Below are 15,526 nucleotides of genomic sequence, written 5' to 3' on the forward strand. Positions count from 1 at the left end.
GCAGAGGGCGGCCTGTCTGCGTTTTTAAGGTGCCAACGCTGCCACCTACCGGCAGAAACGTTCTCTTCCAGTTAAGTGGAATTGAAGAGCAAAGAATTATTTATTTTATATTCTTTCCCCACTCGGAATGAATAAGCAACCGATCAGTGTGGGCAGAGGGAAACGGAGAATAATGTGTCACAACGCGTGACTGAATTTGGTGTCACAATGCATGACTGAATTTGTTGTTTGTCTCTTTTTTAATTCTGTAGGTTTCTGCTCTGCCCCCTTGTTATTTCCTTCCTTTTAAGTACTTTTGGGTTTACTTTGCCCCTCTTTTTCTTTTTCTTTTTTTTTTCAGGCTTTGATATGTTTTATTGAAGCAAAATTCCAACAAAAGGGGATTTTTATTTACAAAGTTTTATGTTTGTGGGGACTGTCCACCCGACTTGGCCCCAAGTGAGGGTAACTAGTAAGCCTGTTTATGTATTTCCTTATTTTCAGTTTACATACAAAAATGATTTTTGTTTGTTTCACATTCATACAAATCCCACTATTGTAAATGGCAAATAAACCCTCCCTTACCCAACCCTTAGTTAAATATACAGTTTCGAAAACATACGCTTGGGAACCAGCAGTTAGCGTAATGGCTATGTCGCTGGACTCCCACGTAGTCGACCGCGGTTCGTGTCCCGGACCCGGTGGCTTAAAACTCACGCCGGGCGCGTGTGCGTGCGTGCCCAAGATCCCGAGAGGAGAATGGAGGAGAAGGGATTGCGGCTTGACCAACCCCCCTGGGGGGTGATTTCTCGCTTTCTGTCTCTATGTCTCTCTCTGTCTGTCTGGCGAGCGCACGCGCCCTACAGTGAAAAATCTCTCAAAAAAAAAAAAAAAAAAACATACGCTTTAAATTGGCTTAATCTTGAAGTATAATCCAATGAGACTGAAAACCAAACATTTCAGGTCTTGTACCAAATAGTAAAATACTCAAAGGCCTTCAGGGTCCTTTGACTCATTTACATCAATAAGAGAAGTGATTTTTGATGTGGTAAAAGAAACGTGTTTATCTCCGATTACCATTTCAAGTTCCTGTCGGCCAATCCCGTCAGGGAGACCACAAAGTATCCTCTTTTGTCATTTCTCTGTCATCAATAATTCTCTTCAGTTCTTCCACTGCTCTCTTGTGTACACAAGCCTCTTTTCTGATCACGACAGCATTTTTGTAATTGCTGTTGTCGGCATAGCTAAGCTTTCCGTCCGGCCAAAACCCAAACTCCAGAAACTTGTGTCCAGATTGTCCTTGTGCCCTATGTAGTAGCGCAGGTAGAAATCACTAGCCATAACCGTGTCCCTCTGTCCCCAGAGCCCGCCAGAAGCCCCTTGCCCTTCTTTTTCTTGTATCTTTAGGTGAAACCTTAAGTCATTGACTTCTTTTTTTTTTTTAAGAATTATTTATCTAATCTTATTTTTTATTACTATCACTTAGTTTGCTATAGGGCACATGCACTGTTAGAGAGAGACAGAGACAGAGAGAGGGAAACTGAGAAAACAAGTCGCCAGGTCCAGGACTCAAACCATGGTCAGCCATGTGGGAGTCCAGTGCCTCAACCACCACGCCAACTGCCGGCCACAACTTGCTTTTCTTCTAATATAAGTGTTTAAAGTTATCAATTTCCATTGAAGCACTGCTATAGCTACATCACACAAATTTCAAAAAGTTATATTTTCATTATTATTCATTTTCTATTTTTCCCCAGTGATTATTTAGGAGTAGGCTACTTAACTTCCAAATTAGGAAGTTTTCCTAGATATTGTATTGATGTTTTTTTGTTGGAGAGGTTTTTTGCTATAGGGTGTGTACGCTCGCCAGACAGACAGAGAGACAGAAAGCAATAAATCACCCCCCAGGGAGGATGGCCACACCCCAATCCCTTTTCCTCCATTCTCCTCTCGGGATCTTGGGCACGAACGCACACACACTCAGCGTGAGTTTAAACCACCGGGTCCGGGACTCGAACCACAGTCAACTACATGGGAGTCCAGTGGCATAGCCATTACACTAACTGCTGGTCCCGATATTGTATTGATTTTAACTCAATGTCACTATAATCAGAGAATATACTCTGTATGAGTTCCATAATTTTAAATTTATCGAGACTAGTTTCATGGCCCAGCAGATGATCAGATACCGAGTTCTTTCCTAGTACATGGATAACTTTTGTTTTCCTATTTAAGCAGAGTTTCTTGTTTTAGCCACAACCATCATCAAGTAGGACTTATTCTGTGAGATACTCAGTGGCCACTCAGTAGAATCACAAGCACTCTCCACAGACACTCCTAAGTCCACTTCCACTCCATGGCATTCGCCCAGACCTGGTGACAATCAGGCTGGGCATGGCCTGGTCTTCTCTAAAGACATCGGGGTTGAAAGCCTTCCTGGTCGGGAAGAAGTTGCTAAGTGCCCCTGTGGCCTCCCCTCTGCCTGTCTACAATGTCGCTGTATCACGCTCAGCTCCCTGAGTGTCGTCACTGGATCGTACCTCTGGCATGTCACCGCCAGAAACCCGCGCCCCTGAACCTTCGCCTGTTCCTTTCTCTTCCCTTCCATGTACACCTGATACCCCAGCAGCCCTCCTTATGTCCACCTACTCGTGAGCTCTTCCTTGGCCCTCTCCTAATGGCTTCTGGAGTTGACATGAACGTTTGAGGCCTGTCCCCTTCCCAAAAGTAACCTGAGGAAATTACACTATGGATACTTTTTTGTATTTTTAACAAAAGTCAGATTTACCCTTTTCTTTTCTTTTCTTTTCTTTTCTTTTCTTTTTTTTTTTTTTTGGAATTGGAGAGGTTTTTGCTATAGGGTGCATGTGCTCACCAGAAAGACAGAAAGAGACAGAGACAGAAAGCGAGAAATTACCCTCCAGAGGGATGGCCACACCACAATCCCTTCTCCATTCTCCTCTCAGGATCTTGGGCACACACACGTGCCCAGAGTGAGTTGAAGTCACCAGGTTCGAGACTCGAACCGCAGTCAACTACATGGGAGTCCAGCAACATAGCCATTATGCCAACTGCTGGTCCCACAAAGGTCAGATTTACCCTTTAAAATCAATATTTCAGAAAACACAAAGGATCTGCTGTGACTTCAGAGCTCCTCTGTGCCTTCACCTGCTTTTCCCTGCTTAGTTGGCGGACTTGCCACCATCAGGACCTGAATCATTTGATACAATTTACAGATTTCCCAAGGTGATCCAGACAGCCTCCTGGTGTTCAGGCCTTTGTTTGAGGCCCTCCCCTTGAGCGTGAACAGGACCTGTGACTTGCTTCCAGTCAATGGAAAACTGTGAAGGTGACGAGATGGACTGTGACCCTGTAGGAATGCAGCCCCGGTCCTGCTACAGTCTCTCACGTGCTGTCCTTGAGATACCAAGCTGCCCTTGTCCTACCGCCCTGAGGAAAGGAACTCTGCCAACAACCTGAGCAAGCTCAGAAGCAGGTCCTTCCTCAGTTGAGCCTCTGATGAGAACTAAATAAATAAAGTTATTTTATTTGACTTTATTTTAAATTTAACCATAGAAAGACAAAGAGAGAGAAAGAGAGAGAGAGGGAAAGTGAGAAAGCAAGCTGCCAGGTCCGGGACCAAACCGCAGTCAGCCATGTGGGAATCCAGCACCCTTAACTACCATGCTACCTGCTGGCCTGAGAACCCAGTCTTAACCAACACCTTGACTGAAGCCTTGTGAGATCCCAAGTAGAAGATTCAGGTTGTGTTCACAGTCCTGACTCAATAAAACAGAGAAAAACGTGTACTATTGTAAGTCACTGAGTTTGTGGTTAATTTATTACACAGCATGGATTACTAACCCACCAGGTAGAGCGGGTGCCAAGCATATGGCAGGAAAGCCACCATAGGGCCACACCCGCAGAATGCCAGCATGGCGCTACACCTGCAGGGTGTGTCCTGGCATTCAGCAGCTGGAGACCTAAGTTAATTGAGTTACAGTAACACCGATTTCCTCCACTGCCAAGTCTACAGGCTCCATGCCTTCCTGGAAGGGGACTGGAGTATTGCCACACTCTTCACTCACTGTTGGCACCTGCATTTCTAAGTAGGGTGGTCACTGTCCCAAAGGTGCATTTATATAACAAGCAAATGGTAGAGCTGTTTATGCCAGATTGTGGAAAGAGAAAACATCTCCTGACAGGCTGGAGCTGGCCACGCTGTATCAGTCAGGCCTTGGTGTTGCCACAAGCTGACCCACACCTACGCCTATGCCATGGGGCCCTGTGAACATAAACATTTTCAGAGAGCATCGCCATTCTGCAGCCATAATGGATGAAGACAAAAATGAGATCCCTCCATAAACATGTCTGAGCACAGACAAAATGAACGTTGTCCAAGTCACGAGAAGGGCCAGACATCTCCCTACCCAGCTAATGAGCGACCACTCCCTCTTCACCAATGCCGGCTCTAGCCTCCCTTCATCTTCCCCTCCTTGTAGAAGAGCTATCAAAATACTGCTTTGGGACAAGCTGTGTCTCCCAAAAATTCACGTTGAGGCCTTACCATTTGTGCCTCAGAATGTGACTCTATTCAGAGATAAGGTCTTTGAAGTGGTGATTAAGTTAAAATGAGCCCATTATAGTGGGCTCCAATCTAATCTTATGGGTGTCCTTATAAGAGGAAATTTGGACTCACAGAGAAATATTGGGGATGACCACATGAGAACACAGCAGGAAGACTGCCATCCGTAGGCCAACGACTGGGGCTCCAAGGGAAAGGAGACAGGCCAGCCCGTGGTGTGGTGGTGGTTAAGGTGGCTGGATCCCATATGACCGACAGTGCGGTACAAGTCTCAGGCCTGGCTGCTTGAGAAATGCCATGAGGGGAACCAGCAGTTAGCGTAATGGCTGTGTCGCTGGACTCCCACGTAGTCGATCGCAGTTCGTGTCCCAGTCCCGGTGACTTAAAACTCATGCCAGGCGCGTGTGCATGCGTGCCCAAGATCCCGAGAGGAGAATGGAGGAGAAGGGATTGCGGCGTGACCATCCCCCCCGGGGGGTGATTTCTCGCTTTCTGTCTCTATGTCTCTCTCTGTGTGTCTGGCGAGCGCACACACCCTATAGTGAAAACCTCTCCAAAAACAAGAAATGCCCTGAGCACATGTGCATGCATGCCCAAAATCCCAAAAGGAGAATGGAAGAGAAGGGATTGCAGTGTGGCCACCCTCCCTGGGCAGTGCTTTCTTGCTTTCCTTCTCTCTGTCTCTCTCCAGAGAGTGCATGAACCCTATAGCAAAATTTAAAAATAAGAGAGAGAGAAAGGAGACCTTTAACACTTTGATATGATGTCCAGCCTCCAGAACTACGAGAAAAAAAATTTCTATTGTTTAAGTCACTCAGTCTGGGACAGTTTTTATGGCAGCCTGAGGTGACGAATCCTGAAACAAGCCCTCCTAACACCCTCTTACTGAGATGCCCCCAAGTGCCCCCGAGGCATGGAGAAATTCAGACACACGAAAGAGACACGAGAGAGTTCTCCCTCATTCATTCCAAAGAGCACTAAATCCGCCTGACTCAACTTCCCTGGTGGCCGCTGGCTAAAGGGCTTTGTTAACTGTGTGTCTACTTGGGGTGACTTTGGCCAGTCCCTGAGCCATCCCTGTGTTTCTGCTGGTTTCACATCAGACCTTGTGCATGTGCCCACGTACTCCCCTATCCCTTCTCTCCTACCCCTTACACACACACACACACACACACACACACACACACACACACATACCGCACAGGTGAAACTGTGTCCAGGTGAATGTAACTTGCTCCTAGAAGCCCGGTACTACGTCAGGGGCTGTGAATGATTCTCAACAGAAATGCCTAATGGCATGTTGGGGTGAACTGAGAGTGCCCAGAGGCCATGGGAGAGAAGGGGACGGTTGCGATTCCACTAGCTTGATGCTAGTATTATTACTATCTATTCATTCATGTCTGAGTGCTTGCCCACTGCACAGCACCTAGCCGTGCCACGATCACCTTCCCGCAGTCCTCTCTCCCACTGGACATCAGATCCTGGGCACCGGCTCCTGTGCCTCATACGTCCCAGGCTGGCCTGGCTGGGGGACTCCAACCCCGGCAGCCATATGGAATCTAGCCCCGCTCCCTCTCTCTCCCTCTCTTAATTTACTGCAGAGCACACACACTCGCTAAGGAGAGAGAAGGGAGAAATGAGAAAGTACCCCCGGAGGGGATAATCACACCACAATCCTTTCTCCTTCATTTGCCTCTCAGGATTTGGGGCACACACACACATGTACTCATGTGATTTTCAAGGCCCCTGATCCGGGACTCGAACTGCATAACCAACCTTGTGGGATCCATCTGCCAGACCTCCACACCACTGGCTAGCCCAATCCAGCTTCTCCTGGGCAGAAGTTTATCACTGCTCTGCAGCACCAACCCAGCTTCAGGAGTTTGCCTTACTCTGTGGGATGTGTAAGAGGGAAAAAGAGCTGAAGACGGCCATTGTGGGCCCAGGGGCTGGAGATGTTCCCCAGGGAATTTTTATTATGTTTTATTGTTCGTGGGTAATGAACACTTCTAGAATATTTTAGTGAAATTTAGGTTACACACTAATCTTTTGAGGGTGGGTTTTATTTAGGCTTCTGACAGTGTGGCGTGTGGCTTCCATGTGGGCACGAGAGGAGAGAAAACTCCCAAACGGGGCCCAGCCACGCTCCAGTGACAATGTGTAAGTCTGAAATTTTATTATGAATCTAAATGTTCACAACCGTGAACATTTTCTAAAAATGACCTGAGTGATCCGTGAGTTTGCTTTGTTTTTGTTTTTGTTCTTAAGAGAGATTTTTGCTATGGGATGTGTTCACTCGCCTATGAGACAGAGAGAGACAGAAAGTGGGAAATCACCCCTAGGGGAGTGGCCAGGCCTTAATCCCTTCTCCTCCACTCTCTTCATGGGATTTTGGGCACAACGCACGCACGTGCACCCAGTGTGAGTTTCAGGCCACCGGGTCTGGGACTTGAATCGCAGTCCACCACATGGGAGGCCAGTGCCTTAACCACTATGCCCCCTGCGGCCTGATGAGTGAGTTTCTACAAGACAGGTTACTAATAGTTCTACAGAGGCTTTAAACCTGACTGACTACCCAGCACATGTTTGGTACATGTTATTTTTTGTCCTTATTAAATAACAGATTTTAGTACCAACTGAGGGTTCACAATGACGTCTATGTAGGCAGGACCTCTGGCCCTATGGAACTTCCTCCCAAGTGCTCCTCTCCTCCTTGGTTGTGCATGAGAAACACGGTGGGGGGGGGTGCTTTTAGAAACTACCAAAACACGGGACCCGCAGGTGGCAGAGCGAACAAAGCTCTCGATTCTCACAGGGCCCACCATGGTTCAGACCTGAAGCTTGAAAATCACGCTGGGGGCATGTGCCTGAGTGCCCAAAATCCTGAGGAGAGTGGTGGAGAAGAGGAGAAGGGATTGCAGCACGGCCACCCCCCTGGTGGGGGAGAAGGGTGATTTCTCACTTTCCCTCTCTGTCTCCCTCCACTGAGCACACATGCCCTTTGGCAAAAACCTGATAAACAAATGACCGGACCCAAGCACAAACCTCACCCTAGTTCAACTTGAAAGAGACGGAGGCTGTTGCCCCAGCATCAGCATTTTCAAAGCTGCTCTGCTCTTTCTCATGTGCAGCCAGGACTGAGAGACGGACGTGCAAAAAAAAAAAAAAAAATAGTTCGAGAAAAAAAAAAAAAAAAAAGAGTTCGAGATAGTAGCATAAGCACCCATCTCCATGAGGGTCCACGACAGCCTATAGCCAGGTCCATCAGTCCGTGAGGAGCTTTTTCTCCTAGAATGTTGTGCAAGGAGAGAGCTGGAATTTGAGTAAGAGCCAGAAAACAGCCTTCGGCGAGAGGGAACGGCACAGGCGAAGGCCTCAGGCATGAGAGAGAGCTAGCTCTGTTCACGGATTCCGTCCGGCTGACACGTACACGTACACCGCGGCAGGTAGCAGCAAGGAGAGCCCACGGCCAGAGAGGATGAGGTGACTGTGAGTCAGGAGTTTGGCTGTGTCCTCAAGGCGTGGTAGAGCCATCGTGACTGAAGCGGAGGGATTGCGCAATCAAATGTACACTTTGGGGAGATGAAGGGCTGCCTTGTGAAGGGGCATCGGAGGGAGTGAAAGAGGAAATGACGAGCCAGACTCTGGCAGGGAATGAAGATATAAAGCGATATTGCAGAAGTGCAATCCACTGGGCTTGTTGGTTCACTGGATATAGTGGGAAGGGTGAACAAGGAACTTCCCCAGAATTAGCACCCAGAAGAGGCCTCCAGATCATAGCCCCTGGCATCAGCTCTGCAGCCATAGAGGGGGAGCCTCCAATTTCATAAATGCTTCAATAGTTCTTCCAACGAGAGCAACAGAGGAAATGGACAGCCTATCTAGTCTCCTCCAGGCTCAGCGACGCCAACTTCTAGATCCCTCCCAAATTCCCCCAAAGACTCTCAATCTCCCCAGTCATCCAAGACACGCTGTGAATGGCCCACTCTGGCACAGGGTCACCATCTCAGGCAGTTTCCCTTAGCCCTGAGCACTGTGAAAAAAATTCCAGCCTTGGAGGCAGACGGCAGTTCTGTCTTGTTTCTGCCACTTACCAGCTAGATGACCCCAGGCAAACCACATAACATTGCTGAACTTTAGCTTCCTCAGCTGCAAAATGGGATTAAGAATACGTGTCGGGGTCAGCAGCGGCTTGGTGAAGGCGCTGGAGCCCACATGGCCAACTTTGCTGTTCAAGCCCGGACCTGCAGCTTGAAAAACACACCAGATGTGTGTGTGCCCAAAATCCCAACAGGAGAATGGAGTAAAGGGATGGCAGCATGATCGTCGCCCCTGCGGGGTGATTTCTCAGTTTCCCTCTCCCTCTGTCTCTCTGGTGAGTGCAAGTGCTCTATAACCAAAAATTTTTAAAAAAATAGTCTTCTTTATCTGGGCCTCCCAGTGGCATGGTGATTAAGGCAGCTGCCTCCCACATGACCGACTGTGCAGTTGAGTCCTGGACCCAACAGCCTGAGAAACACACAGGGCATGTGTGAGTGCATGCCCCAGACCCCAAAAGCTGGGAGAAATGGTGCAGAAGGGATCAACATATGACTGTCCCACAGGAGGTGCTTTCTCTTTTCTCTCTGTCTCCATCTCTCTCTGATTCTCTCCCTCCCTCTCTCTCTCTCTCTCTCTTGTGAGTGCACACATCCTCTAATTAAAAAAAATTAATTTTTTTATTTAGTTTTTAATTTGCTATAGAGCATGTGCACTCACCAGAGAGGGAGAGAGACAAAGCAAGCCTCCATGTCCGGGACTCGAACCACAATTGCCCGTGCAGGAGTCCAACACCCAAACCACTATGTCACCTGCTGGTCCATGGCAAAAATTTTTTAAATTATATTCACTAGCAGGTCAGCAGGTGTTGTGGAAGTTAAGGTGCTCGATCCCACATAGCCAGCTGTGGGGTTCAGTCCCAGATCCGGCGGCTTGAAAATCACACTGGCATGTGTGCCTTCATGCCCAGAATCCTAAGAGGGGAATGGAAGAGAAGGAGTTGCAGCATGGCCATCCCCCCCACCCCCAGGGAGTGATTTCTCACTTTCCCCCTCTCTAACCCTCTCTGACAAGTACATACACAGTGAAGTAAAAATCTACAAAAGAAAAAAGTACACGCCTTTAACCTAGGAATTCCACTGTAGAAGACTGTCCGAGAAAATATTGACTTGTAGGACCAGCAGGTGACATAATGGTTACACCACTGGACTCTCATGTAGCTGACCACAGTTCGAATCCCAGACCTGACGGCTTAAGACTCACACTGAGGAGCCAGCAGGTGGCATGGTGGTTAAAGGCTCTGGATTCCCACAGAGCCGATTGTGGTTCAAGTCCTGGACCTGGCAGCTTTCTCTCTCTCTCTCTCTCTCTCTCTCTCTCTCCCCCCCTCTCCTCTCATTGTCCCTCTCTGGTCAAATTGAAATAAACAAATGAATAAATACAGTTAAAAAAATAATTCTTAAAAAAAAAAATAACCTCACGTCAGGTGCATGTGCTTGCATGTCCAAAATCCCAAGTGAAGAATGTAAGAGAAGGGATTACAGTGTGGCCATCCCCCTTGGGAAGGGGGGGAGGGGGTGTTCTCACTTTCTTTCTGTCTCTCTGGCAAGTACATGCACCTTATAGCAAAAATCTCTCATAAAAATGAATAAATAAATAAATAAATAGAAAGAAAGAAAGAAAGAGAGGGGCCAGCAGGTGGTGTGGTGGTTACGTGCGCTGGAATCCAACATGGCCGACCGCCTTTCAGTCCCAGATCTGGCGGCTTGCTTTCTTGTTTTTCCTTCCCCTTTCTGTCTCTGTCTGGTCAAATTAAAAATTAATAATAACAAATGGAATTAAATACATATTAAAAAGAAAGAATGAATGAATGAATAAAAAAAGAAAGAGGAAGAGAGGAAGAAAATATTGACTCACGTGTGTGAACACACACCTGCACACACACAAACCAATCTAGAAACCACCAGGCTGGCTCACTACAGCATGAAAAGTGAGAAGGCTCAGTCTTCATAATGGAGAGTTACAAATGAGGTAGCTCTTCGCGTTCTGGGGGGGAAAACACACACGAAACAGATGATCTCTCCGGGAAGGGACGTAGGATAAATGTAGAGTAGGGAAGGAAAGAGCTTGCTGTTTTTACTCTCTATGCTTCTATGTTGCTGGCTTTTTAAAATAACAACTTTTTATAATTTCTTTAATTTTAAAGGCTTTTTTAAAGAATTATTTTATTTAACTTTATTCATTTATTTACTTTTAATTTTACCAGAGAGGAACAGAGCAAATGAGAGAGAAAAAGCCAGAAAGCAAGCTGCCAGGTCCAGGTCACCATGCCACCTGCTGGCCCCAATTTTAAAATTTTTTTTAACCAGCTGCTTCTTTTCTGGGGGGGCGGGAAGAGGTAAGTTTTTGCTCTAGGGCGAGTGCCCTCGCCAGAATGACAGAGAGACAGAAAGCAAGAAATCGCCCCCTAGGGAGGATAGCCACACCATAATCCCTTCTCCTCCATTCTCTTCTTGGGATCTTGGGCATGCACACACACGTGCCTGGCGTGAGTTTAAGCCACCAGGTCTGGGACTCGAACCACAGTAGACTACATGGGAGTCCAGCAACATAGTCATTACGCCAACTGCTGGTCCCCCAGCTGCTTCTTGAGCAGGAATTATGTGGCTAGTCCAGTTGGGATTGTGCCTTATACTTCAAACCATAATGATCCTGCCCCAGCCCCATGGCCTAGCAGTTAAGGGAGTTGAATTCTACACAGTTCATCATAGTTTAAATTTTGGCTTCATGACTTGAAAAACACACTGGGCACATGTGTGTACCTGCCCAAAGTGCAGCAGGATGGAAAAATGGAGAAGGGATTGTGGCATGACCGTGCTCCCTTGGTAGTGCTTTCTCCTCCCTCTCTCTTCTCTTTGTCCATCTCTGGCTACTGCATGTGCCTTCTGGAAAATTAAAATAAACAGAGAATTTTTTATTCAATTTACACTTTCTTCCTAATGGCTACAGAGCTTTCCGCAGGTGGCTAATTTGCCATTTTTCGTGATCATAAATAAAGCCACAGGAACGGAGTAGTGGAGTGTGGTGAAGTGAAGAACGCCAACACTGCTACAGACATCGGGATCTGCATGCCCGTTACTCTCACTTGACGGTTAGGAACAGTGGCCCATGCCCTGCAGCTGATGGCCAGCTGGTCCTTGCCAGAAATGCAACATGCCTCCAGAACCCCCCATCATAGTCTCTCTGTCTAGCTGGCTGCCATAACTCTCCGCTGCCCCCTGAGACAGAGGCCACTGAGGCCCCCGTAGCCTTTGGAATGCTGACCTGGCACCTGGCAAGTGAAATGTCTATGACTGTGCTGGGGCAGGGGTTTCCCTCAATCCTGGCCAAAGGTCCATTGTTTCTCAGGTAACAAGTTCCATCTGTCACACAATCGGTGATGACTATGGGATCTGGCCTCGCAGAATGTTAGTGGCCTTTGCTGAGGGAGAATCTCTGTCCAGATCCCCTCCTCTCTGCAAGAATGAGCTGCCCTGGCCCTAGGGGGGAGAGGGCGGGCTCAGGGTTCTGCTCATTTTCTTGCTGCGGTCCCCATGGAACTGCCTTGTAGACCTGGAACTCCAGCCAAGGAGCAGCTTCTCTGCAAATGGGCATAGATATGCTTACTCCAAGGAAAGATTTATCTCTACAAAGAAAAACATGGTAAGCTGGTCCCTAGCCTAATGGTTAAACCAGATTCCACATGGTCAATCGTGGTTCGAATCCTGGCCCCAGAGTCCTGAAAACCATGTCAGGCATGTATGCATGCACACCCCAAATCCTGACAGGATGGAGAAATGGAGGAGAAGGGATTGTAACATGACCACGTCCCATTGTAGAGCATTTCCTCTCTCTGGCAAGCGCACATATATCTTTATTTGTTTATATGATATATATTAAAATGTATATATGTTTATATTTGTTTTTACCATCTCCCAGAAACAAAGCATCAAGGGGCCAGCAGTTAGAGTAATGGCTATGTCACTGGACTCCCTATGTCACTCGACTGCGGTTTGAGTCCCGGACCCAGTGACTTAAACTCACGCCGGGCACATGTGCATGCGTGCCCAAGACCCTGAGAGGAGAGTGGAGGAGAAGGGATTGCGGCATGGCCAACCCCCTGGGGGGTGATTTCTTGCTTTCTGTCTCTCTGTCTCTGTCTGTCTGGTGAGCACACGCGCCCTATAGCAAAAACCTCTTCAATAAAAGAAAAAATAAAGAAATAAAGCATCAATAATAGTACCTACATTTTTCCAGTTGGCCCTTGTATACACATATATATACCATTTAAATACATTTTTGTCTTCATAATCCATATTTCTGTAATATAACTGTCATGAACATGTTGGTCACTAAGGGTCCCCAACTAACAAGAGCCACCCTACACACGGCCCTTGCAGGTGAGCAGAGCTCAGTTCAGGGAGGCTGGCTTATCTAATAGGTGTTGAGCTCAAACCCACACACTCTGACTTTAGAGTCGAGACTTCAACCCACTTCCCTGTATTGCCTCATGTATATATGCACAACCACGTGTTCATAACAGGGATGCATTCTGAGAAGCATGTCGTTAGGCGGTTTTGTCGTAAATATCACAGAGAGTACTTGCACAGGCCTATATGGTATCGTCTACCGCTCCTAGGCCACACTGTAATCCATGGGACCACCATTGTGTACACAGCTGTCATTGACCAGAGTGTCTTCAGGCAGTGCATGACTGTAATATATATCGGGTTGTCGGGAACGTCATGATGCATTTTTGCATAGAAAAACACATTTTCTACATAATATACTAATATTATAATGCAATTCACACATAACTAGCTAGAGTTAGGCTAAACTTCACAGGTTAAACACAGTCCCAAGCAAGACTGCCCAAACTCCAGACAGCAGCTGCAAGTTCAGGGGGCTCCCCGGCCATCCACACTTCTGACCAAACGTCTACAAATTCAAGGAGTCTCGCTATTCCCTCAGATTCCATAATTCACTAGCACTCAGAAATGTCATATACTTAACAACTATGATTTTATTATAGGAAGAAAAAGAATATAAATCAAGATGAACCAAAAGAAGATATGCATAAAATGAGGCCCGGGAAAATCTCAAACATTAAGTTTCATTGTTTTCTCCCCATGAAATCAGGACAGCTCACCATCCACGATTAACAATGAGCAAAGCGAGAGCCAGCAGCTGGTGTGGTGGTTAAGGTGCTGGATCCCACATGGCCAACCACATTCAATTCTCCCACCTGATGGCTTGAAAATCACTCAGGGCTGGGACCAGCGGGTGGCATGGTGGTTAAGGCACTGGACACTCCCACATGGCTGACCATGGTTCAAGTCCCAGGCCTGGTAGCTCACTTTCTCTCTCTCTCCCTCTCTCTCTCTCTGGCTGATTGAACTGGAAAATAATAATAATAAATAAATTTTTTAAAAAAGGAAAAAAAAGAAAATCACTCAGGGCACACGTGTGAGGACACACACAAAATCCCAAAGGAGAATGGCAGCAAGGCCAGCCCCCCTTCTCGCTTTCTCTCTCTGTCTCTCTCCAGCAAAAGCCTAAAAATAAATCAATAAATATGCAAAATATCAACCAAGGGAGGTCACCTAAACTTTGGGGTCCAGAGTTTTCACTGGGGCCTTATGCATAGGCAGAATTAATCAAATTTTTGGTCATTAGATCAAACTCTGTTTCCAGCTCCCCTCCATTCCCCACAAGTTAGGCTAATATCACTTGAACTCAAAGCACGAAACTCCTGGGTACCGGTAGGTGGCATGGTGGTTAAGGGCATTAGATTTCTACACGGTCAAGCTCAGTTCAAGTCCTAGACCTGGTGGTTTGCTTTCTTGCTTTCCCTTTCTCTCTTTCTCTGGTTAAGTTAAAAAATAGTAATAAAAGGGGCTGGCAGGTGGCGTGGAGGTCAAGAGCATTGTACTCCCAGATGGCTGACCTCAGTTCAAGTCCTGGACCTGGCAGCTTGTTTTCTCACTTTCACTCTCTCACTCTGTCCTTCTCTGGTCAAATTTTTTAAATAAATAAATAAATAAAGTTAAATAAAATAATTTTTAAAAAATAGTAATAACAAATGGAATTAATAAATAAATAAATATTGGGGGGAAAATGCCAAACTCCTATCCACACTGTTGGTCTTTCTGGGATGGTAGTTTCCATCCAGGGTTTTGTATCTCCCTAGCATAAACTCTAGGGACTTACCACAATTTAGTTCCTTAGAATAAACTCAGGTGTGGTCCAAAGGGCCTTCTGTAAATAACAAGGATATTTCTGCCACTCAGAGAAATTCCAAGGCTTTAGAAGCTTCCTTGGACGATTCTATTTTTTTTTTAAGAATTATTTTATTTAACCTTTTTTATCTGTTTTCATTTGACCAGAGAGGGACAGAGTGAGAGAGAGACGGAAAGTGAGAAAGCAAGCCACCAGGTCTGAGACTCAAACTGCGGTCAACCGAGTCCACCGTGTGGCAATCCAGTGTCCTTAACCACCACGCCACCTGCTGGCCCCACAAATCTTTAATTCTTTATTATCCATATGTGAATATATGTATGTGTATATATACATATTCATAAAATTCATATATATTACTCTATATTGTGTGTGTGTGTATACATATATCTATACATACAATGCACTTGTACTATGTCAGATGGTGTGATAAATGTTATGGAAAAATACTCAAACTGGGTGAGGCTCTGGATACATAGGGAGGGGCACTGAGCACAGAGCCTGGCACATTCAAGAACTCACAGTTAGTTATTTCTGTTAACGTTGCTATGTTCCTCAAGCCAGCTGAAAAGTTCTCTCTGGGGACTAGCAGTTAGGGTAATGGCTATGTCACTGGACTCCCATTTAGTCGACTGCGGTTCGAGTCCC

General features: G+C 46.5%; 1 pseudogene; it reads right to left on the reverse strand.

The window, feature by feature from the left end:
- Nucleotides 1-885: 885 nt before the first annotated feature.
- LOC106734930 (protein mago nashi homolog) lies at nucleotides 886-5,145 on the reverse strand (annotated as a pseudogene).
- Between the last annotated feature and the right edge of the window lie 10,381 nt (nucleotides 5,146-15,526).

The sequence above is a fragment of the Tupaia chinensis genome, unplaced genomic scaffold, assembly GCF_000334495.1.
Source record: "Tupaia chinensis unplaced genomic scaffold, TupChi_1.0 Scaffold000253_1, whole genome shotgun sequence".
NCBI classification, from domain to species: domain Eukaryota; kingdom Metazoa; phylum Chordata; class Mammalia; order Scandentia; family Tupaiidae; genus Tupaia; species Tupaia belangeri.